The sequence below is a fragment of the Bufo gargarizans genome, chromosome 4, assembly GCF_014858855.1.
Source record: "Bufo gargarizans isolate SCDJY-AF-19 chromosome 4, ASM1485885v1, whole genome shotgun sequence".
NCBI classification, from domain to species: Eukaryota; Metazoa; Chordata; class Amphibia; order Anura; family Bufonidae; genus Bufo; species Bufo gargarizans.
Genome location: NC_058083.1, coordinates 293,506,755 through 293,531,466, shown reverse-complemented (window position 1 = coordinate 293,531,466; position 24,712 = coordinate 293,506,755). Strand labels below are relative to the sequence as shown.

Sequence of the window (24,712 nt, the reverse complement as noted above, 5' to 3'; positions counted from 1 at the left end):
GGGTAATCCACTTTTTACTATTGATGACCGATCCTCAGGAAAGGTCATCAATATCAGATTAGCGGGGGTCCAAATCCCGACAGCCCCGCCGATCAGCTTGCCTTCTCTGCTCTGTTTACCTGCTCACTTCAGAAATTGCAGTGGCGAGCAGAATAATTACAAGTATGGCTTCCCCATTCATTGCTATCGGACAGCTCCTTCCTGTTCACTTGAGCAGACAGAGCCATCTCATAGAAGTTAATGGGGAGGCCATACTTGTAATTACACCTGCTCACCACTGCAATTGATGCGGCAAGCAGTTAAACAGAGAAAAGGAGGCAGCACTCGTATGAGAGCTGCCTACTCTTTATACAGCTGATCAGCAGGGGTGCTGGGAATCGTACCTCTGCCGATCTGATATTGATGACTTGTACTAAGGATAGGTCATCAATAGTGAAAAGCAGACAACCCTTTTAATGGAGGGAATTCATCATGAGGGAGATTACTGAAATCAGTTTTGTTTTGAATCTGCGTTGGTGTAATTTGTGCCAAATTCATGGAATTCTGCAAGGTGTTTAATAAATATGACGCATCTTCAAATGTAACACTTTTCTCTAGAGATGATAGTCAAGTTGTTAGATGTAGTAGTGAGGATGCACCTTTTTGCAAATGTTGAGCTTCCTTTTCTGCTTATAAAGGGATGCAAATGAGCTCTTAGCAAACTCTGCCTAAAATGCCACCGGATGTAAGGCAGCTATCCCATAAGTCAATGTTCAACCTTTTAAATTGGCCTTGAGACATGACTCTGATATTAAATAAGCCAGCACCTCATCTGCAGCTAGCTGTTTTGGGGTGATTGCTCCTCATTAGTGTTTAATACTGGCTTAACTGGATGAGAGGTCTGAGTGAGGATTTAGGGGCTACTATCTATCCTTAGGAAGAGAGTGCCTTAATTGGTGTGAGGAGACTTATAGGCCATACATGGTCATGTGCAAGGTGGAGTTCCACCTGGTGGGCACGTCGCATATGAGGCGGTGAGCGGGAAGGAGGAAGTTACGCTGTAGAGCAGACAGCCGAGCGGTGGCAGGATGAGAATGCCAGAAGCGCGCACAGACGGCCCGCACTTTACGCAGCAGCTCTGACATGTCGGTGTAGTTGTTAATGAATTTCTGCACCACCAAATTCAGCACATGCGCCAGGCAAGGGATGTGCGTCAAACCACCAGGCCGGGCTTGAGGCTTACTGGCAGCAACCACTCGTTGGTCTGTTGTTCTATACCCCGCCACGAATCCTGCGCGGTGTGGGGCCTGTCCCCCAAACACATCAGTTTCAGAATGGCCTGCTGACGTTTACCCCTGGCTGTGCTGAAGTTGGTGGTGAAGGTCTGTTGCTGACCGGATGAGGAGGTGGTAGAAGAGGAGGAGGAAGCCGAGTAGGAAGAGGAGGCAACAGGAGGCAAAGAATGATGCCCTGCGATCCTTGGCAGCGGAAGGACGTGCGCCAAATATCTCTCCGCCTGGGGGTCCAGCTGCCACTACATTTACCCAGTGTGCAGTTAGGGAGATATAGAGTCCCTGGCCGTGCTTACTGGTCCACCTATCTGTGGTTAGGTGGACCTTGCCACAGATGGCGTTGCGCAGTCCACACTTGATTTTATCCGATACTTGGTTGTGCAGGGAGGGCACGGCTCTCCTGGAGAAGTAGTGGCGGCTGGGAATGACGTACTGTGGGACAGCAAGCGACATGAGCTGTTTGAAGCTGTCCGTCTCCACCAGCCTGAATGACAGCATTTCAAAGGCCAGTAGTTTAGAAATGCTGGCATTCAGGGCCAGGGATCGAGGGTGGCTAGGTGGGAATTTACGCTTTCTCTCAAAGGTTTGTGAGATGGAGAGCTGAACGCTTCCGTGTGACATGGTGGAGATGCTTGGTGACGGAGGTGGTGTTGTTGGTGGCACATCCTCTGTTTGCTGGGCGGCAGGTGCCAACGTTCCTGCAGAGGCAGAGGAAGAGGCCGAGGCAGCAGCAGAAGAGGGAGCAGGAGGGGCCTGAGCCCTTTCTTGGTTTTAAAGGTGCTTACTCCACTGAAGCCCGTGTCTCGCATGTAGATGCCTGGTCATGCAGGTTGTGCTAAGGTTCAGAACGTTAATGCCTCGCTGCAGGCTCTGATGGCACAGCGTGCAAACCACTCGGGTCTTGTCGTCAGCACATTGTGTGAAGAAGTGCCATGCCAGGGAAATCCTTGAAGCTGCCTTTGGTGTGCTCGGTCCCTGGTGATGGTGGCCAGTAGCAGGCAAACTGTTTTGGCGACGGCTGCTCTGCTTTTGCACCCTGCTCCCGCTTTTGCTATGCTGTTGGCTCGGTCTCATCACTGCCTCTTCCTCTGAACCCTGAAAGTCAATGGCCCGACCTTTATTCCATGTAGGGTCTAGGACCTCATCGTTCCCTGCCTCGTCTTCCACCCAGTCTTCCTCCGTGACCTCCTTTTCGGTCTGCACACTGCAGAAAGACGCAGCAGTTGGCACCTGTGTTTCGTCATCATCAGAGACATGCTGAGGTGGTATTCCCATGTCCTCATCAGGAAACATAAGTGGTTGTGCGTCAGTGCATTCTATGTCTTCCACCCCTGGGAAAGGGCTAGGAGGATGCCCTTGGGAAACCCTGCAGCAGAGTCTTCAAACAGCATAAGAGACTGCTGCATGACTTGAGGCTCAGAAAGGTTCCCCGATATGCACGGGGGTGATGTGACAGACTGATGGGCATGGGTTTCAGGTGCCACCTGTGCGCTTTCTGCAGAAGACTGGGTGGGAGATAATGTGAACGTGCTGGATCCACTGTCGGAAACCCAATTGACTAGCGCCTGTACTTGCTCAGGCCTTACCATCCTTAGAACGGCATTAGGCCCGACCAAATATCTCTGTGGATTCTGGCGGCTACTGGGACCTGAGGTAGTAGGTTTAGTAGGACGTGTAGCTGTGGCAGAATGGCCACGTCCTCTCCCTGCACCAGAGGCTCCACCAACACCACCACCACGACCATGACCGCATCCCATATCAGATGTTTGCCCCATAGTTAGCGTTCACAAAGCAAAGTAAAAAGTGGTTAAGTCTGTTAAAAATTATTAACCGCCAATAAAAACCCTGATGTAGGGTATTGCACTCAATTATTATTTTTTTAACTCTATATGACAGCGGTATTTGTGGCCTAAATTTCACAGTAACTTATGCACGTCTAATCCCAAATATGCAGTATATCAGAGGGTTTTTTCACCCCAGTAAGCACAAAGCCGTATTTCTGGACCAAATGTGACACTCACTTATGCATGTCTAATCCCAGATGTGCAGTATATTAGAGGGGTTTTTCACCCCAGTAAGAACAAAGCCGTATTTCTGGCCTAAATGTGACACTCACTTATGCACGTCTAATCCCAGATGTGCAGTATATCAAAGGGTTTTTTCACCCCAGTAAGCGCAAAGCCATATTTCTGGCCTAAATGTGACAGTCACTTATGCATGTCTAATCCCAGATGTGCAGTATATCAAAGGGTTTTTCCACCCCAGTAAGCACCAAGCCATATTTCTGGCCTAAATGTGACAGTCACTTATGCATTTCTAATCCCAGATGTGCAGTATATCAGAGGGTTTTTTCACCCCAGTAAGCACAAAGCCGTATTTGTGGCCTAAATGTGACAGTCACTTATGCATGTCTAATCCCAGATGTTCAGTATATCAGAGGGTTTTTTCACCCCAGTAATCACAAAGCCGTATTTCTGGCCTAAATATGACACTCACTTATGCATGTCTAATCCCAGATGTGCAGTATATGAAACAGATGTATTTTTTTCACCCCAGTAAGCACAAAGCTGTATTTCTGGCCTACATGTGGCACTCACTTATGCATGTCTAATCCCAGATGTGCAGTATATGAAACAGATGTATTTTTTTCACCCCAGTAAGCACAAAGCCGTATTTCTGGCCTAAATGTGACACTCACTTATGCATGTCTAATCCCAGATGTGCAGTATATCAGAGGTTTTTTTCACCCCAGTAAGCACAAAACCGTATTTCTGGCCTAAATGTGACACTCACTTATGCATGTCTAATCCCAGATGTGCAGTATATCAGACGGTTTTTACACCCCAGTAAGCACAAAGCTGTATTTCTGGCCTAAATGTGAAACTCATTTATGCATGTCTAATCCCAGATGTGCAGTATATCAAAGGGTTTTTTCACCCCAGTAAGCACAAAGCCATAATTCTGGCCCAAATGTGTCAGTCACTTATGCATGTCTAATCCCAGATGTGCAGTATATCAGAGGGTTTTTTCATCCCAGTAAGCACAAAGCAGTATTTCTGGCCTAAATGTGACAGTTACTTATGCATGTCTAATTCCAGATGTGCAGTATATCAGAGGTTTTTTTCACCCTAGTAAGCACAAAGCCGTATTTCTGGCCTAAATGTGACACTCACTTATGCATGTCTAATCCCAGATGTTCAGTATATGAAACAGATGTATTTTTTCACCCCAGTAAGCACAAAGCCGTATTTCTGGCCTAAATGTGACACTCACTTATGCACGTCTAATTCCAGATGTGCAGTATATGAAACAGATGCATTTTTTTTCACCCTAGTAAGCAAAAAGACGTATTTCTGGCCTAAATGTGACACTCACTTATGCACGTCTAATCCCAGATGTGCACTATAGGAAACAGATGCATTTTTTTTCACCCCAGTAAGCACAAAGCCGTATTTCTGGCCTAAATGTGACAGTCACTTATGCATGTCTAATCCCAGATGTGCAGTATATCAGAGGGTTTTTTCACCCCAGTAAGCACAAAGCCGTATTTCTGGTCTAAATGTGACACTCACTTATGCATGTCTAATCCCAGATGTGCACTATATGAAACAGATGTAGTTTTTTCACCCCAGTAAGCACAAAACCGTATTTCTGGCCTAAATGTGACACTCACTTATGCATGTCTAATCCCAGATGTGCAGTATATGAAACAGATGTATTTTTTTACCCCAGTAAGCAAAAAGCTGTATTTCTGGCCAAAATGTGGCACTCACTTATGCATGTCTAATCCCAGATGTGCAGTATATCAGAGGGTTTTTTCACCCCCAGTAAGCACAAAGCCGTATTTCTGGCCTAAATGTGACAGTCACTTATGCATGTCTAATCCCAGATGTGCAGTATATCAGAGGGTTTTTTCACCCCAGGAAGCACAAAGCCGTAGTTGTGGCCTAAATGTGACAGTCACTTATGCACGTCTAATCCCAGATGTGCAGTATATCAGAGGGTTTTTTCACCCCAGGAAGCACAAAGCCGTAGTTGTGGCCTAAATGTGACAGTCACTTATGCACGTCTAATCCCAGATGTGCAGTATATCAGAGGTTTTTTTTCACCCCAGTAAGCACAAAGCCGTATTTCTGGCCTAAATGTGACACTCACTTATGCATGTCTAATCCCAGATGTGCACTTTTTGAAACAGATGTATTTTTTTTACCCCAGTAAGCACAAAGCCGTATTTCTGGCCTAAATGTGACACTCACTTATGCACGTCTAATCCCAGATGGGCACTATATGAAACAGATGTATTTTTTTTCACCCTAGTAAGCAAAAAGCTGTATTTCTGGCTTAAATGTGAAACTCACTTATGCATGTCTAATCCCAGATGTGCAGTATATCAGAGGGTTTTTAAACCCCAGTAACCAAAAAGCTTTCTGGCCTGAATGTTACACTTATGCAAGTCTAAGCCCAGATGTGCACTATATGAAACAGATGGGTTTTTTTTCACCCCAGTAACCAAAAAGCTGTATTTCTGGCCTAAATGTGACACTCACTTATGCATGCCTAATCCCAGATGTGCACTATATGAAACAGATGAATCTTTTTCACCCCCGTAAGCAAAAAGCCGTATTTCTGGCCTAAATGTGACAATCACTTATGTATGTATAATCCCAGATGTGCAGTATATGAAACAGATGTATTTTTTTCACCCCAGTAAGCACAAAGCCGTATTTCTGGCCTAAATGTGACACTTACTTATGCATGTCTAATCCCAGATGTGCAGTATATGAAACAGATGTATTTTTTTCACCCCAGTAAGCAAAAAGCCGTATTTGTGGCCTAAATGTGACACTCACTTTTGCATGTCTAATCCCAGATGTGCAGTATATCAGAGAGTTATTTCACCCCAGTAAGCACAAAGCAGTATTTCTGGCCTAAATGTGACATTCACTTATGCATGTCTAATGCTAGATGTGCACTATATGAAACAGATGGTTTTTTTTCACCCCACTAAACAAAAATCTGTATTTCTGGCCTAAATGTGACACTCACTTATGCACGTCTAATCCCAGATGTGCACTATATGAAACACGTGTATTTTTTTCACCCCAGTAAGCACAAAGCCGTATTTCTGGCCTAAATGTGACACTCACTTATGCACGTCTAATCCCAGATGTGCAGTATATCAGAGGGTTTTTTCACCCCAGTAAGCACAAAGCAGTATTTCTGGCCTAAATGTGACACTCACTTATGCATGTCTAATCCCAGATGTGCACTATATGAAACAGATGTTTTTTTTTCACCCCAGTAACCAAAAAGCTGTATTTCTGGCCTAAATGTGACACTCACTTATGCACGTCTAATCCCAGATGTGCAGTATATCAGAGGGTTTTTCCACCCCAGTAAGCACAAAGCCGTATTTGTGGCCTAAATGTGACACTCACTTATGCATGTCTAATCCTAAATGTGCATTATATCAGAGGGTTTTTATAACCCCAGTAACCAAAAAGCCGTATTTCTGGTCTAGATGTGACATTCACTTATGCATGTCTAATCCTAGATGTGCACTATATGAAACAGATTTTTATTTTTCATCCCAGTAACCAAAAAGCTGTATTTATGGCCTAAATGGGACACTTATGCACGTCTAATCCTAGATGTGCACTATATAAAACAGATGTATTTTTTTCACCCCACTAAACAAAAATCTGTATTTCTGACCTAAATGTGACACTCACTTATGCATGTCTAATCCCAGATGTGCACTTTATGAAACATGTATTTTTTTCACCCCAGTAAGCAAAAAGCTGTATTTCTGGACTTGCAGACATGCAGATAGCCTGTGCTGGTGCACTATCGTTGCATAAAATGGCTGCCGATTATGTATTGATATTGAGTAACTGAAGGAAAGAAAGTTAATTTTCAGTAGTAGTTGGCCCAGGGCAGGCTTAAAAAAATTGTGCACTGCACCTTCAAAACACATTTGCTGTAGATCGCTGAGTAAAGAAGAAGTTCTGAATCTTCAGAAGATTTCTCCCTGATCTCTCCCTCACAGCAGCTGCAGCCTCTCCCTACACTAATCCGAGTGACGGGCGGCGCTACGTGACTCCAGCTTAATTAGAGGCTGGATCACATGCTGCAGTTGGCCAATCACAGCCATGCCAATAGTAGGCATGGCTGTGATGGCCTTTTGGGGCAAGTAGTATGACGCTTGTTGATTGGCTGCTTAGCAGCCTTTCAAAAAGCACCATAAAAATCGCCGAACACCGAACCCGAACTTTTACGTAAATGTTCGGGTCCGGGTGCCGAAAACCCTAAAGTTCTGTACGAACCCAAACTTTACAGTTCCGGTTCGCTCAACTCTACTCATTTGCATCCCTTTCTCCCCCAAATTCCAGAGAAGCATGCAGGGGAGGGCTGGCAGCCTTAGTCCTGGGGGGGCAAATCCAGTCAAATGGCCCATTTTAGCCCCGCCCATTATGAAAAGCTCCTCCTACATATAATAGGCCACTCCTAACACACACTTTACAGCTGACATTCTATAGTTGCGGCCTGTCTCTACACATTATACGGAGAGGGGAGGCCTGTCCTGGCTGCACTGCCTGCTTCACATTATACAATAGACAGCAGGCTACAGCCAGGAAGCTCCTCCGCTCTCCTCCCTTCCCCGATCCTGCTCAAGGCTTGTGGTTTCCCCCACCATCTGCCACCCGCCCGTGGCCTGCTGCACCCTTTCGCCGTCCTCACCCAGCTCTTAATCCTCCTTCTGCAAATGGCAGGGGGGAGCCGGAGCATCTCCTCTCCAACATAGCACCACATACCTCTTACATCCAGTGATGTCACCTTTGTTGTAGACATTCTCTTTCTTTATCTTCTCCATTCAGACCAGACCGCCGTCTGTGCAGAGATTGAGAAACAGACATTAGTTTCCCACATTTCCATCATCTTCACATCTTCTGAACACCCTTTCCTGCCGCCCCCCCCCCCAATACTATACTGCAGAAACACTCCCCCTGGAAATACTACTACCACACAGATAGTGCCCCCAATACTGTGCCCCCCAATACTATACTGCAGAAATAGTCCCCCTGGAAATACTACTACCACACAGATAGTGCCCCAATACTGTGCCCGCTGTGCCCCCAATACTATACTGCAGAAACAGTCCCCCTGGAAATACTACTACCACACAGATAGTTCCCCAAATACTGTGCCCACTGTGCCCCCCAATACTATACTGCAGAAACAGTCCCCCTGGAAATACTACTACCACACAGATAGTGCCCCCTTAAACAATTATTAGCACACAGTGCTCTAAAAAATGACTGTGCCCCGACACTAATAGTATAAAGATAATGTCCCCCAAAAATAATTGTGCTAAGCTGATACTGTGCCAGGGTGACCCCAAAGTAACAGTGCTCCCCAAAATCCCACCAATAGAAATAATTCTCTGCCAGAGCACACTTAGTAGTAATAATGCCCCTATAGTGCCCTAGTAATCATGTTCCTCATAGCCCCCCAGTAGTAGTAAAGCTCCCATAATACCTCCTAGTAGTACTAATTCTCCCTATAATATGACAGTACATGAAATACGCACGCTTAGTGCCCGCAGTTGAGCTAATGTCCCCAGAATGTATGCCAGTATAAAATACCCCTATATAGTGCCCCAGTAATTGCCCTCATAGTGCTCCTCTCCCCCTTCCCCATAGTGTTCCCCATAATATGCCAGTAAAAAAATGCCCCTACTTAGTGCCCCCAGCAGATGCCCCTCTAGTGCTCCTCTCCCCCACAATGTGCCAGTAAAAAATGCCCCTTCTTAGTGCCACCATATGCCCCAATAGTGCTCCACTCCCCCATAGTGCCCCCAAATAATGCCCCATGGTGCCACTCTCCCCTATAGTGCCTCCCATAATGTGCCAGTAAAAAATTCCCCCTTAGTGCCACCAAATGCCATAGTGCCCCCAATTATGTGCCAATACAAAAGACCCCTTTACAGCCCCCACTTCCCCATAGTGCCCCCAAATAATGCCCCTATAGTAACACCAGATGCCCATAGTGCCGCTCTCCCCTATAGTGCCCCCCATAATGTGCCAATAATTAAAAAAGCCCCATTGGAGCCACCAGAAACCCCTATAGTGCTCCTCTCCCCCATGGTGCCCCCCATAATGTTTTAGTAACAAATGCCCCCATAGTGCCCCCTCATAGTGCCAGCTACCCTCATAGTGCCAGCCCCCCCCCATAGTGCCAGCTCCCCCCATAGTGCCAGCTCCCCCCATAGTGCCAGCCCCCCCATAGTGCCAGCTCCCCCATAGTGCCAGCCCCCCCATAGTGTCAGCCCCCCATAGTGCCAGCCCCTTAATAATGCCAGACCCCCCATAGTGCCAGCTCCCCCTATAGTGCCAGCTCCCCCTATAGTGCCAGCCCCCCTATAGTGCCAGCTCCCCCTATAGTGCCAGCTCCCCCATAGCCATAGTGACAGCTCCCCCCTCAAAAAAAACAAAACACTGATACTTACCTCCATCAGCAGTGATGCGATGCAGGCCTCTTCCGGCCTGTGTCCCTGCTGTGTACTGCCCGGCTTAGGCGGCGCAATGATAATGGCGTCATCACGCCGCCTGAGCCCGGCATCTGATAGGCTGCAGGCATTAGCGGCTGCGGCCTATCAGAAGAACAGGGGAGGGACACGCCTCTCCCTCCCCTGCCTCACAGCACAGCCATCTGTATCGCTGTCCTGAGGACGGCGATACAGATGAATATGGAGATGAGCGCTTCCACAAAGGAAGCGATCATCTCCAACTGCCCCCCCCCACCGCTACCGCAATTATATCCAGGGCCACGCCACCTGTGGTGATCGGCAGTGTGGCCCTGAGGGATAAAAAAAAAAAATAACAACATTTTTTGGGTTATGTTACGTTGGGTCTATAAAGTTTCACTTATAAGTTGGAAAGACCATATTCAAAAGGCAGAAACCTAGTTCCCAGTATAGTGCTCTTCATTTTACATAGGTGTAAATGCAGAGGACCCAATTAGGCGGTGCGGCCCAGCGGACGTTTTTTTAGGGCGGCCTGGGGGGCAATTGCCTCCCTGCCCCCCGGCCCAGCCCGCCCCTGGAAGCATGTATGGTATATAAGTCTCCTCATGCCGATTAAGGTGCTCTCTCCCCAAGGAGAGATAATACCCCTGAAATCCTTTTCTGCTTTGCATGCCTTTCCTGAAGTTGTGTTTCGTTTCTGCTTGTATGTGGGCCTTTCTGCCTTCAGTGTTTTCTTCAGTAAGTGAAAAGCATGATAAATCAACTTGAGGTCAAGTTACTGACTTGGCAAAGAAAAATATTCTATTTCTATTCTATTCTTATTCTTTATGTTATTTCCTAAAAACTCTTAACTCCAGCTAGTTTATGCTGTGAGTGTTGTCTATAGCTTGTGGATGAGTTTTCTAAAATCTTATCCAATTTGCTGGTATTGTAAAGGTTGTGGATTTTCAACACACATTTTTCCCTTGGTGTAATGATTGGTACACTTGGACTACAGAGCTGCCATCAGAAATACTGTATCAAGGTCCCATACAAGAAATCGGTCAGGACCACTAAATTCTTTATTGCATCCTTTTGTCTGCATTTGGTGGACACATTAGAAAGGGGGTGCACTTCTTCTTCCAAAGCACAGCGATCCACTAATTTTGACTTGAAGGGGGGTATTCTTTATACAACCTCTCAGATCTTCATCTTTATAAAGTGGGAAGAAAATACTAATTGGGTCCTCTGCATTTACACCTTTGTAAAATGAAGAGCACTATACTGGGAACTAGGTTTCTGACTTTTGAATATGGTCTTTCCAACTTATAAGTGAAACTTTATAGAGCCAACGTAACATAAGATGGGTAGAAAAGGGATATTTAGTTCACGGGCTGAGGGGTGAGCCCACTATTTGTCTGGGCTCCTAATAGCATTACAACCTATATTACAACCTTATGACAGCCCAGATATATCACTGCACATATTGCATATATTAAATTGCTTATTTTTAAGAATGTTCCAAACAGTTGTTTTGGCCATGCCTAATGTTTTTGCTATCTCTCTGACAGGTTTGTTGTGTTTTTTCAGCCTAATGATGGCTTGCTTCACTGACAGTGACAGCTCTTTGGATCTCATCTTGAGAGTTGACAGCACCAGATTCCAAATACAAATAGCACACTTGAAATGAACTCTGGACCTTTTATCTGCTCATTGTAATTGGGATAATGAGGGAATAACACACACCTGGCCATGGAACAGCTGAGAAGCCAATTGGCCCATGACTGCTGGTATGTAAGGATAGGGCAAAGGGAAGCCAAGAACCGGGCCGGCACCTCTGCCTACCTGTAGCTCCCCTTTTACTTAAAACTGACCCATATAACAAACACACGGGACAACAGGTAACCTTTTAGCTGGGTGGTGATCGGCCACAGCTTATTTATTTTATACAGCAAAACCAAAGAACATCTTGGAGCGGTATGCCAACTGCCGGACTCCCGGCGGGCAAGTACGCCATCAGCCATCTCCAACATTCCGCTGTATCAATTACCGCCAGCTGTGACTTCGTATCCCAAACCAAACCGCCCTTCTTAAAAGAAGAAGACAAAGTAAATAACTGAAAACAACGGTAAAAAGGTACAACCTGCATCCTTACATCACCGCCACGCTGTCAACGCTCCCCAGGTAATAATTACCTATCGTATGCGAACATTCTCCCTCCTGTTACATAACTGTAAAAACAGATACCAAAGAAGAAAACTCCCCGCTGAAGTACCCATTCAAGGGCGGGAGGGTGGGCAACTCGGCTTCCGCTGCAAAGAGGAAGTGCAGCAGCAGGGGAGGGGGTTATATACCCTGCTAGAGGGAGGAGACATAACCTAATCATCCCAGAATGACGTCCCATCCTAGCTCAATTAACCCCTCAAGCACCTAAACGGAGCCGACGAGGTGCCACATATGATCCACGGCTATGAAGGGGAAGGGGAGGGGGACCCCCAGTCCCTAAGCACCCTCCCGATAATCGGGCGCTTGCCATACTTTTGGTCCCTTAACAAGTGGGAGGTACATGTGCAAACCGTTGTAATTCCTACACCGTTTACCTGATTTGGATGTAAATACCCTGAAATTAAAGCTGACAGCCTGCAGTTAAAGCACATGTTGTTCGTTTCATTTCAAATCCATTGCGGTGGTGTATAGAGCCAAAAATGTTAGAATTGTGTTGAAGTCCCAATATTTATGGACCTGACTTAATTTGTATCTGAAAAGAAACCGGTACTCTAAAGAAAAGTATTATTTATTTGGTACAGACAAGGCATCTGTGAGAAATATAGCAAGATCTGTACGATCCACTACTACTTTACTTTCTTCAAAAGCATGATAAAAATCTAACGTAATGTCTTCTCTGAATATCATAGCCCAATCTCTGGTAGTACAAATCATCTGTGCAATGCTGATTGATAGCCATAAATGAGCAGTGTAGCTTTGCCAAGCAGAGATTGAGAAGAAACCAGGTTGTTCTACATTAAGTGGATTTTTCAGCCTGGAATAACACTGGAAAGAAATAGGAAAGCTTCACAAATTTCCATATCATCCCTGCCCAGGCACCATGCTAATCTCAGTATTGCTCCAATTTTGGTGTATGTACAGCAGGAGCTAGCACAATAGGGATCACGCCTGTTTTACATTAGCTATACAGAGCGATGCAAATGAACTGTTCTGCTGAATTAAGCTGGAAGGAAGCATGAAAGTTATGTCTTGGGATTTTAACGTTTGATCCAGGGTACCTTTCTAATAGAAGTAGCGTTATATTTTTTTCAAATATATCTTAGAAAATATTTCATATAAAATGCATTCAAAAAGTCTTCAGACCCTTTTACTTTTTTTACATTTTGTTATGTTGCAGCCTTGTGCTAAAATGAAAATAATTCAGAGTTTCCCTATCAATCTGCACTCAATACCCCATCATTAGAAAGTGATTTTTTTTTTGCAACTTTATCAAAAACAAAAAACTAACATTTTGCATGGACATAAGTATTCAGACCCTTTGCTATGACATTTTATGAAATTTATCTCTTGATCATTTTTGAAATGTTTCTACACTTTGATTGGAGTCCATCTGTAGTAAATTGAGTTGATTGGACATGATTTGGAAAGACCCCCCCCCCCCTTTCTATATAAGGTCTCACAGCTGACAATGCATATTAGAGCAGAATTAAACCATGAAGAGTAAAACAGTGCTGGCAGAACTCAGAAACAGGATTTTGTGGAGGCACAGAGCTGGAGAAGGGTACAAAAAAATTTTCAGCACTAAAAGTTCCCAAAAGCACAGTGCTCTCCATAATTCTTAAATGGAAGAATGGCCACCCCACTAAACTTAGTAATCAGCAGAGAAGGGCCTTGGTAAGAAAAGTTACCAAGAAATCTGGTCACTCTGGCTGAGCTCCAAATATCCTGTGTGCAGAAGGAAGAAAGTTGAAGATCATCCATCACAGCAGCACTCTACCAATCTGGGCTATATGGCAGAGTGGCAAGAAAGAAGCCTCTCCTCATTAAAAGAACACGAGAGCCTGTCTGAAGGTCATAAAAAAGCACATAAAGGACTCTCAGACTGTTATCCTCTGGTCTGATGAAACTGAAGATACTCAATACTAAGAATCATGTATGGAGAAATCCAAGCCCTGCTCATCACCTGACTAATGCCATCACTACAGTGACTCTTGGTGGTGGCAGCATCATGCTGTGGAAGTATTTTACAGTGGTGCACAGGGAGACTGGTCAGAGTTGAGGGAAATCTGAATGGAGAAAAGTATAGAGAATCTTAATAAATACCTAATGCAGAGCGCTTTGTACCTCGAAGTGGGCTGAAGGTTCACCTTCCAACAAGAAAATGACCCTAAGCACACAGCCAAGAAAACACAAGAGTGGCTTCAGGACACAACTCTGTGAATGATCTTTAGTAGCCCAGCCCTGGCTTGAACCCAATTGAACATTTCTGGAGAAAATAGCTGTCCACCAATGGCTGACAGGCCACACATATTTGACAGAGCTTGAGAGGATCTGCAGAGAAGAATGGAAGAAAATTGCCAAATCCAGGTGTGCAAACCTTGTGGCATCATACCCAATAAGACTGAAGGCTGTACTCATCACTCCCAAAACCGTTTTTTCTAGTATTGTACTCAGGAAAGGGTCTGAATACTTTTGTCAGAAAAGGGTCTGAATACTTATGTGTGTATAGAGTGAAGGGGAAGAACATATTTTTATTTTATTTTAGCACAAGGCTGTAGCATATCAAAATATGAACAAATTGAAAGTGTCTGAAGACTTTTCAAATGCATTGTACATTGTCCTTTGATATTTTAGTATAACATGAAGAAAAGTGATACAAGAAATTACAATTTTGTTTTAAATTGTTATAACTTCTACATCCAATTCTGATATATTACTTTACAATATATTTATGTTAATTGATTCTTAAGAATTCACTTGACCAGGTTTCTTCCGCTGTTCCCTGCACAAAAGGGGGCACAAGTGCCATTGTGCAAGGAAAAACTCTGAAGCGGTAGGTGTACTAGCAGGTGTACCCCCACAGATTACACTGGGATGGCATATCCTATAACATACTGTATGTATAAGCACTCATTAGTGCAGTAATTCATGAGCTTCATAACCCAAATAACAGCAGGTTCACGTCACCCGATCCAGTTTTTTTAATTTGGATTTACTTGGAAGGTTTACATGTGTGATAGTAATCCAAGCATGGATGTTTCTAATGTAATAGGAAAAGTTTATTTAAGTTAATTCTATCTGTAACAGAAAGTGTTACCTGGGTACATTGTCTACTGCTAAAGGGTAGATTAGGCCATAATGAGTAGCAGATAAGGACATCAAGGACTGACTTCCAGCTTATTCATATAATTAATGTATTCACACATAACTAAAATATGTACATGTTGAATTAACCATTTCATTGGGATTGGCAGAATTTTTGCCATATAATGATGATTGATTACTTTTTTGTATAAGGTTTTCATAAACTAAATGGGTCAAAAGCTGTTTAAGAGAGAAACTTATTGACCTTGGACCCAGACGAAAGCAGGACTGTAATCTTTTTTTTAATCTATAGACTTAAAGGGGAACTACTCTAGCAAAAAGGGGTTCACTGATAAATATTATAAATATTTTCAGCTTTTGCGAGTTCTCTAAAATATTACAAGCTAAACACTGGGGTCATGCACACAGCTGCATTAAGTCACCCTAGCATCACCAAGCAACATTGGTACGAGTTGAGAACACCTCCAGAAAAGCAAGCCTACTGCTCCATAATCTGTGTGTATACATGCTACAGCCAATTTTTTTCTGATTCACATTACAGATATAACACCTCACACTTAGCCTCACACTCCTGCAGTTTTATTAAACCAGACTTAGGCCATCCTAGATTTATTTTCCTATAAATGGTGTACGCTTACACAGGCTGTTTAGACCTTCACCAGAATTATCACAGTGGTTCCGGCTGGATGACACATATGGTGCAGGGTTAGACATTTTTTCTAGTTCTATACCTCCTACAGGTTATCTTTATTTGAGACAGAATTTTAAGACAGAATTATGGCACAATTTTGGTGCTAATGTTGCATATTAGGCCATGCCCCTTCCCCATAAAGCCATACTTCTCCATCTAGGTGCAGAAGATTTCTCAAAAATCAGATAGGCCAAATTCCACCAAATTTTTGCACAGTATACGACAGTGTCTCGGTGAACTGACATTAGTAAATGTGTCGCTTTGTCTTATCGCCATAAAACACATGATAAAACCCAGCACAATTACAGCTGTCTGAGACTGTCCGAAGGCTTAACTAAAATGGAAATAACAAGGCTCCATAGTGGACCCATGTACTTTGTTTCAAGATTTGGATCTGAGCATCAAAACCTTTCTTAAAAATCTTGCTTGGAAAGGATTCACTGCATTATTCGATTAGGGGCCAATCTCAGTGGAGGTACAGGGCCACGTGTAGGTGACTGCAGAGCAGTACAACGAGTCGCCTGTGGTTCTGTGTTACATTGGATGGAGCATTCTGCAATTTCTTTCTGTTGGATTTGTACCAATTCCAACAGAAATACTCTTGTTATGTCTCTGTATGAAACCAGAGGCATACTGGGGTATATAGTAGGTTCCCAAAGACTTCTGTGAGTGCTTTATTACATCATGCAACTAGGTGTGCATTATGCTTTAAGCAGAATCTCTACTTTTTTCTACTTTTTCTTAGAATGTAGACAAAAGAAATATAAAGCTGATGCCAACGCTGAGAAATAGGGGAGTAATCATTTTGTCCTCTTTGTGCCGGGCTAAGTGCTTTTGTACTTGTTCTATGCACTACTCAAGCTGAAAATCTCCATGTTGAGTATTTTAAAGTGGTTGCCCAGGATTTTCCAAGTGGCAACCTGTCCTCTGATCGCGTGGGTCCAACACCCTGCACTCCTACGATTCGATGGAAGCAGTGCTTCAGGTACCAGTTTACTACACAGTGAACCAGAACTGTGTAGGTGTGGAGACAGAGATACCATCAGATAGCTGAATGGCGGGGTTATGGGGTGTACTGCCCCAATATTGATGGTCTATCCTAGTAATATTCTTATTTTTAGAGTTTTATGCAGCTGTTTTTCTATGCCGATATTAATAAAAGTAAAACTGCACATAAGAGCATAAAATACAGTACTTTGCAATAAGGCAAAAAATTCAATTCTTCCCAGGTCTGATATTTAGCAGCATATTTAATAATTAGCCTATGTCACTTTATGTCATAATGTTTTGTTTCACTACATCTTTGACACATTGCATCTACTGGACAAGCAAAGAAAAGTGTTTGGGATCAAGCATGGTTGCACAACTCAGTCTCAAGCCCTGGCAGAAGTCCCACACACATTACAGGCATGCCTGACCCTAGGCAGCTTTCCCTGCTCACATACAGTAAGTGCAGGCTGCTGCCAATCCGTGCAAATTTGAGCAAAGTGTTACAGAAAAACAGCTGTTTACCTGGCATACTGAGCAGACACCACTTCCCTTATACATAATACATCATTTAATTAACTAGTAAAGCAATCACAATTAACAATTTTATGCCAATTTATTTTTTCTTAAAAGAACTGTCCAAGGTAACCAAGATGCTGAGTAGTAGTATACCTGGGTACTTATGATTACCTGAGGTTCCATGTGACTGTTGCTACTGATGGCATAAGTGTCTAGGTTATAATAGGCATACTGAGGCTAAAACTTGCATGCACCAAAAGGACAAAAAGAAGACTTCATGGAAAAAACAACGGACATTTCATGGAATAGTGTGACTAATCCTTACCTGGTCAGATTGTGCAAGTAGGTACAATGTTGTATATGGCTTGTTGATATCTAATGCTATAGATCCTATCTCACACCTCCTGACAAACATAATATATCCATGAGGAAAAATGAGGGCAAACCAAATTTGCACTGTTATACAAGCTGTATACTGATCACTAGACATTGTATCAAAGTGTCATATCTTCAGTGTTGTCTCATGGAAAGATATAATAAAATATTTACAAAAATGTGAGGGGTGTACTCACTTTTGTGTGATAATTGTATGTCAAACAGGAAGTTTACATCCAGGGAATGCAGTTGAGCAGCCCAGGCCAGGGAACAAATGAGCCAGTACCAGAAAGCAGATAAGTAGGCTTCCATTCACAGGTCTGCCCAGGAGGGGAAGGTTTGCCGAAACATCCCCAATGTTACACAACCCCTTTAACAAGTCAAGCAAAAAATAAGACATCTTACGGCTACCTTGACGAAAAAAATAATAGAAGTGATAGCTCTTGGAATATGGCTACATAAAAAATGACTTTTTGATATTTGCTTCCACTTCTTCTAGGAGGACAAATGTTGCTGAAGCCTGTGATCTTAAAGGGGTTATCCGGGTTCAGAGCTGAACCAGGACATACCTCCATTTTCACCCAGGCAGCCCCCCGACAGGAGCATCGGAGCAGTTCATGCTCCGATGCTGTCCTTAGCCCTGCGCTAAATTGAGCAGGGCAAAGGCATTTTCTGGAGTTCCGGTGATGTCCATGGGGTTGCCAGGAAGCATTGTGACATCACTGATGGGCGGGCTTTAACGCTGCCCTAGAAACATAGAAACATAGAATGTGTCGGCAGATAAGAACCATTTAGCCCATCTAGTCTGCCCAATATACTAAGTACTATGGATAGCCCCTGGCCCTATCTTATATGAAGGATGGCCTTATGCCTATCCCATGCATGCTTAAACTCCTTCACTGTATTTGCAGCTACCACTTCTTCAGGAAGGCTATTCCATGCATCCACTACTCTCTCAGTAAAGTAATACTTCCTGATATTACTTTTAAACCTTTGCCCCTCTAATTTAAAACTATGTCCTCTTGTAGCATTTTTTCTTCTTTTAAATATTCTCTTCTCTTTTACCTTGTTGATTCCCTTTATGTATTTAAAAGTTTCAATCATATCCCCTCTGTCTCGTCTTTCTTCCAAGCTATACATGTTAAGGTCCTTTAATCTTTCCTGGTCAATTTTATCCTGCAATCCATGTACCAGTTTAGTAGCTCATGAAGGCGACCTTGACGTGGTGAGTGGCTTATTACGCTTTGGCCAAAATGTACACCAATGCCTTATTCAACATCCAGCATAAAGGCAGAGTGCTAGTTGCAGTGTGCGATTGCATTTTGTGTTTTTACATTTATATCTCTATTTCGCCATAGCAATCTGCACCTGCTAGGGGTTGTGCGGGCTGAATTTTCCATATTTTTCTCTTTGTAGTACGTATTGGAGGCGTGGCGGTCTCCAAGCAGTCATGCACACCTGTCCAGTTAATCTGCCCCCTGGAGGCTGGTTTTAAAGTCAATATAAAACTGAGTCTGCTTATACAGCACCTACCAGTAGCCATTAGGCTCCAGGAGAAGTATATAGTGGGCTCAGCATGCATGTGAGTACTTGCATCCCTGGATCCGTTGAAAGCTGTAATGGCACCGGACGGGGTTAAAAGCAGAGTGTGCTTGGCGTGCATGCTGTGCCTGTGCTCCCTGGACTTTATGTGGCTGTCATGGCCCATAAAATGTAGGAACTAGTGTTAGGGACCACTCATGAAGGCGACCTTGACGTGGTGAGTGGCTTATTACGCTTTGGCCAAAATGTACACCAATGCCTTATTCAACATCCAGCATAAAGGCAGGGCAGAGTGCTGGTTGCAGTGTGCGATTGCATTTTGTGTTTTTACATTTATATCTCTATTTCGCCATAGCAATCTGCACCTGCTAGGGGTTGTGCGGGCTGAATTTTCCAGTTTAGTAGCTCTTCTCTGAACTCTCTCCAAAGTATCAATATTCTTCTGGAGATATGGTCTCCAATACTGCGCACAATACTCCAAATTAGGTCTCACTAGTGCTCTGTAGAGCGGCATGAGCACCTCCCTCTTTCTAATGTTAATGCCTCTCCCTATACACCCCAGCATTCTGCTAGCATTTCCTGCTGCTCTATGACAATGTCTGCCTACCTTTAAGTCTTCTGAAATAATGACCCCTAAATCCCTTTCCTCAGATACTGAGATTAGGACTGTATCACTGATTTTATATTCTGCTCTTTGGTTTTTACGCCCCAGGTGCATTTTTTTAATCAACATTAAATTTTAGTTGCCACATTTTTTACCACTCCTCTAGTTTTCCTAAATCCTTTTCCATTTGGTGAATCCTTCCAGGAACATGAACCCTGTTACAAATCTTTGTGTCATCAGCAAAAAGACACACCTTACTATCGAGGCCTTCTGCAATTTCTCTGATAAAGATATTAAACAATATGGGTCCCAGAACAGATCCCCACTGGTAACAAGACCATGGTCTGAATAGACTCCATTGACTACAACCCTCTGTTGTCTGTCCCTCACCACTGCCTAATCCTTTCAACAATATGGGAGTCCAAGCACAAAGACTGTAATTTATTGATAAGCCTTCTCTGTGGGACAGTATCAAAAGCCTTACTAAAGTCTAGATAAGCGATGTCTACTGCACCTCCGCCATCTATTATTTTAGTCACCCAATCAAAAAAATCAATAAGATTAGTTTGACATGATCTCCCTGAAGTAAACCCATGCTGTTTTTCATCTTTCAATCCATGGGATTTTAGATGTTCAACAATCCTCTCCTTAAGTATGGTCTCCATTAATTTCCCCACTATTGATGTCAGGGTTACCGGCCTATAGTTGCCCGATTCCTCCCTACTACCTTTCTTGTGAATGGGCACACAATTTGCTAATTTTCAATCTTTTGGGATGACTCCTGTTACCAGTGATTGGTTAAATAAATCTGTTAATGGTTTTGCTAGTTCACCACTAAGTTCTTTTAATAGCTTTGGGTGTATCCCATCAGGCCCCTGTGACTTATTTGTATTAATTTTACACAGCTGACTTAGAACCTCTTCTTCTGTAAAGACACATGCATCAAAAGATTCATTAGTCTTCCTTCCTAACTGAGGTCCTTTTCCTCAGTTAGGAAGGAAGCATTCATTGAGGCAGTCAGCTAGTTCTTTTTCTTCTTCCATACACCTTCCTTCTTTTGTTTATAATTTGGTAATTCCTTGTTTTAGTTTCCTTTTTTCATTTATTTATCTGAAGAATGTCTTATTAACCTTTTTTCACTGACTGAGCTAATTTCTTTTCTACCTGAACTTTAGAAGCTCTTATAACTTGCTTGGCCTCTCTCTGCCTGATCTTATAAATTTGCCTGTAAAATGGCTAGGGCAGTGCTAAAGCCAGCCCATTTGAGCCAGTGACGTCACCGAAAACACTGCCAGGCGGAAGCTTCCGTCTGGCAGTGTGTTATTGTAAACAAAAGAGCCCTTGCCCTGCGCGACCTAGCGCAGGACAAGGGAGTGCATCTGAGCATGAGCTGCTCCGATGCCAACATCAGGGGGGCTGCCTGTGTGAAATTATGGGTATATGGGTATGTCCGGGTTTAGCTCTGAAGCCGGACAACCCCTATAACTGGTCATTCACATTACATGTATGTTGGACTTCAACATGCCAGATGCTTTTGTTCACGGTGAGCTAAGCTATTGCTAGAGGCACCTGCCATTGTGGCAGTGGCTTTACGTCCATTCCTATTTACAACTATCACACGCTCCACCGATCATGCATGAGTATTTGAGAATCAGGAGAGATAGCAGTCAGACAAATGAGCACTCGTCAGCCAGTTATCTAATGTGTATGGTCTGCTGTAGGTTGTCATTGTTTTCCAGAAGGAAAAGGGACCCTGCTTAGACTTGTTGTATACTCTAGTAGTCTATTCCAGCAAAGGAACAGACTACTAGAGTACACCACACATGGCATAGCTGGACACCATCCCCTTTCACTATAATGGGATCCTCATTTCTGCTGGAAAAATACTGCTGCTTCGGCAGAACAGACTATCAACGGAGTCCACACCTGATGTGAACGAAGCCTTAGGATGTTGTGCCTCAAACCTTTATGGAGAAGAGGTTTGAGTGTTCCATAGAATTGAATGTTGGAACGCTTATGGTGCTTTCGGAGTGCATGGACAACTAGTAGTGGTGTGCTGCTTAACACCCCAGCTAATGATTGGCAATGAACATGGCAATCATAAAGATTCACATCTCACTTTTCTATACATGAGAGGTATATTTTGGCAGGAATACTGGATGACTCTGTTTGACATGTCAGGAGAACTCCATGAACCCAGTATACGCCAAATGAGTGTCTTTTTGGAATACACTAAGCATACCTATTATTTTAGTGTTCTCTCTTTCCTTTAGTGTGCTCCAGGATTTTGATATTGATGGCCTATGCTCAGGAAAGACCATCAATATTTGATCAGTGGGTGTATGACATCTCAAACCCTTGCCGATCAGCAGTTTTGGGCTAGTTCTGGTGCCAGAAGTAGGCATCGGAACTACACAGCTGTCCATTGTGTAATGAACGGAGCTGGTAACTGCAGTGCTGCCTCCATTCACTTGAAAGGGAGCAGAACTACAATAACCTGCTCCATCGACTACACAATAAATGGATCTTTGTACTTCTGGTACCTACTTGAGGTGCCAGAGCTACTCCAAAGAGGCTGATCAGTGAGAGTGCAGGGTGACAGACCGCTGGCTATCTCATCTTGATGGCCTATCCTGGAATACCCCTTTAAATTTTAGTGAGCTTCCAAGTCTCCTTTAATATAACAATATTTGCATTACCATGGGCATTTGCATACTAAACATGATAGTAATATAGACTATAAACAGAAAAAGAAAAAAAAAAAGGCAATTTAAACTTAAGCTATCTAGCACTTAAACCACAGAAAAGTATTTTCTGCATTTCCTGGCAATGTAAATTCCAACCATGCCGTGTTTCAGATCTGCTGAAGAAGTTTTCAAAGCTTAGCTGTGAAGGTCAAATGGGTATTCTCCTGGAAACTTTAATCTTCTCTTAATGAAAAGTAAAACATTGCTTCCCATATACTGCAAAAATACAGATAATATATATTTACTGTTTCTTCTCTAAACATGCGAGTTACAATATACTCCATTGTTACACTGTGGACAGCAGCCAACTGTACTTTGTAAAGAATTATTTTCTTTCAAAATATACAAATTCTGGAGACTCTACAAGGTTACCCTGGGAGAGAAATTCCCATGCTTTATGTGCACCGCAGCAGTAGTTAAGCACGCTTTTATCTTTTCAGGGCATTTTAATACATGTTCATTATCTCAGAAGTGCCATTTGTAATGGTTAAACATTTCATGATTTATTATATATGTATGTTTATTGTAAGTGTATTTTATTTTCCACAATTTCAGCCTTTGTTTTCATAGTGTGACTCCTACTACGCAAACAGATAATCTAGAATAATATCGAGGCAGTGAGAAGATGTTCTCATAATACCCTTAGAAATTTACCTATTAATCACAAAAAGTATTCTAAAAGATAATATTTTTGTAAACTCATGGAAAGCTCATGGAAAACTGTAAGCTCCTGTCCTTTATTTAGTTTTTTCAGTATTACTTTTATGGAAATGACAATTAGTGGATTATGGTTTTCTTTACTGAATGTATATTAATGTAACATAGGTACAGTTATGAGTTTGCCAAGCCATTGTTTGAGTACATAAGCTGTGCTGAGAGGCTTGGCATGGCGACCAGTCAAGCCCCCATCAGTGAGGCTAGAAGTTGAGCCACTCAGGATCCTGGCTCATTGTCCAATCTCAGAGCTGGGCAGCAGATTTAAACGGGCTATGCCATGATTGATGTGAAAAAGAAAAATCAGATATAATTCAGTACATGACAATTTCTAACAATGCTAGAACCAGGCCTGAACCTCACATGGAACCAGAGATCCCCCTATGCATTGCTCCAATTGTCCTGCTAGATTTATTTCAGGCTGGCAGTTTAGGAGATGTGTCCTTTCTGCTATAACTATTTCCTTGTAACTGCCACAACCTCTATCAGAACATAGGGCTGGTGGCAGATGAAGATTTAAACTGAGCTTGTGCTACCACCTCAGTGAGGTGGATAGAGAAATAAGGAAAAGAACAGGCAGCAGGTCATAGAAACATAGAAACATAGAATGTGTCGGCAGATAAGAACCATTTGGCCCATCTAGTCTGCCCAATATATCTGAATCCTATGAATAGTCCCTGGCCCTATCTTATATGAAGGATAGCCTTATGCCTATCCCATGCATGCTTAAACTCCTTCACTGTATTTGCCGCTACCACTTCTGCAGGAAGGCTATTCCATTCATCCACTACTCTCTCAGTAAAGTAATACTTCCTTATATTACTTTTAAACCTTTGCCCCTCTAATTTAAAACTGTGTCCTCTTGTGGTAGTTTTTCTTCTTTTAAATATGCTCTCCTCCTTTACCGAGTTGATTCCCTTTATGTATTTAAAAGTTTCTATCATATCCCCTCGGTCTCTTCTTTCTTCCAAGCTATACATATTAAGGTCCTTTAATCTTTCCTGGTAAGTTTTATCCTGCAATCCATGGACCAGTTTAGTAGCTCTTCTCTGAATTCTCTCTAGAGTATCTATATCCTTCTGGAGATATGGCCTCCAGTACTGCGCACAATACTCCAAGTGAGGTCTTACCAGTGTTCTGTACAGCGGCATAAGCACTTCACTCTTTCTACTGCTTATACCTCTCCCTATACATCACAGCATTCTGCTGGCATTTCGTGCTGCTTTATTACATTGTCTTCCCACCTCGGTATAGGTCGAACTATAAAGATATATATCATTGAATAGCTGTTGCTATGCAAAATGATTAATTACATGCAATTACAAAATTATTCAGATCCAGGTACTGGTTTGAAAAATTTAGAATAATGTCAGGAATATAGCAGAGGTATGCACAAGGACAGTGAGGCCCTGAACTGAGACCACC

General features: G+C 43.1%; 1 non-coding gene across 1 annotated transcript; it reads right to left on the bottom strand.

Annotated features, from left to right (window-relative positions):
- Positions 1-12,833: 12,833 nt before the first annotated feature.
- On the bottom strand, positions 12,834-12,937 carry LOC122937020. Its single transcript, XR_006389444.1, has one exon. It is a non-coding gene; the product is annotated as a U6 spliceosomal RNA (small nuclear RNA).
- Between the last annotated feature and the right edge of the window lie 11,775 nt (positions 12,938-24,712).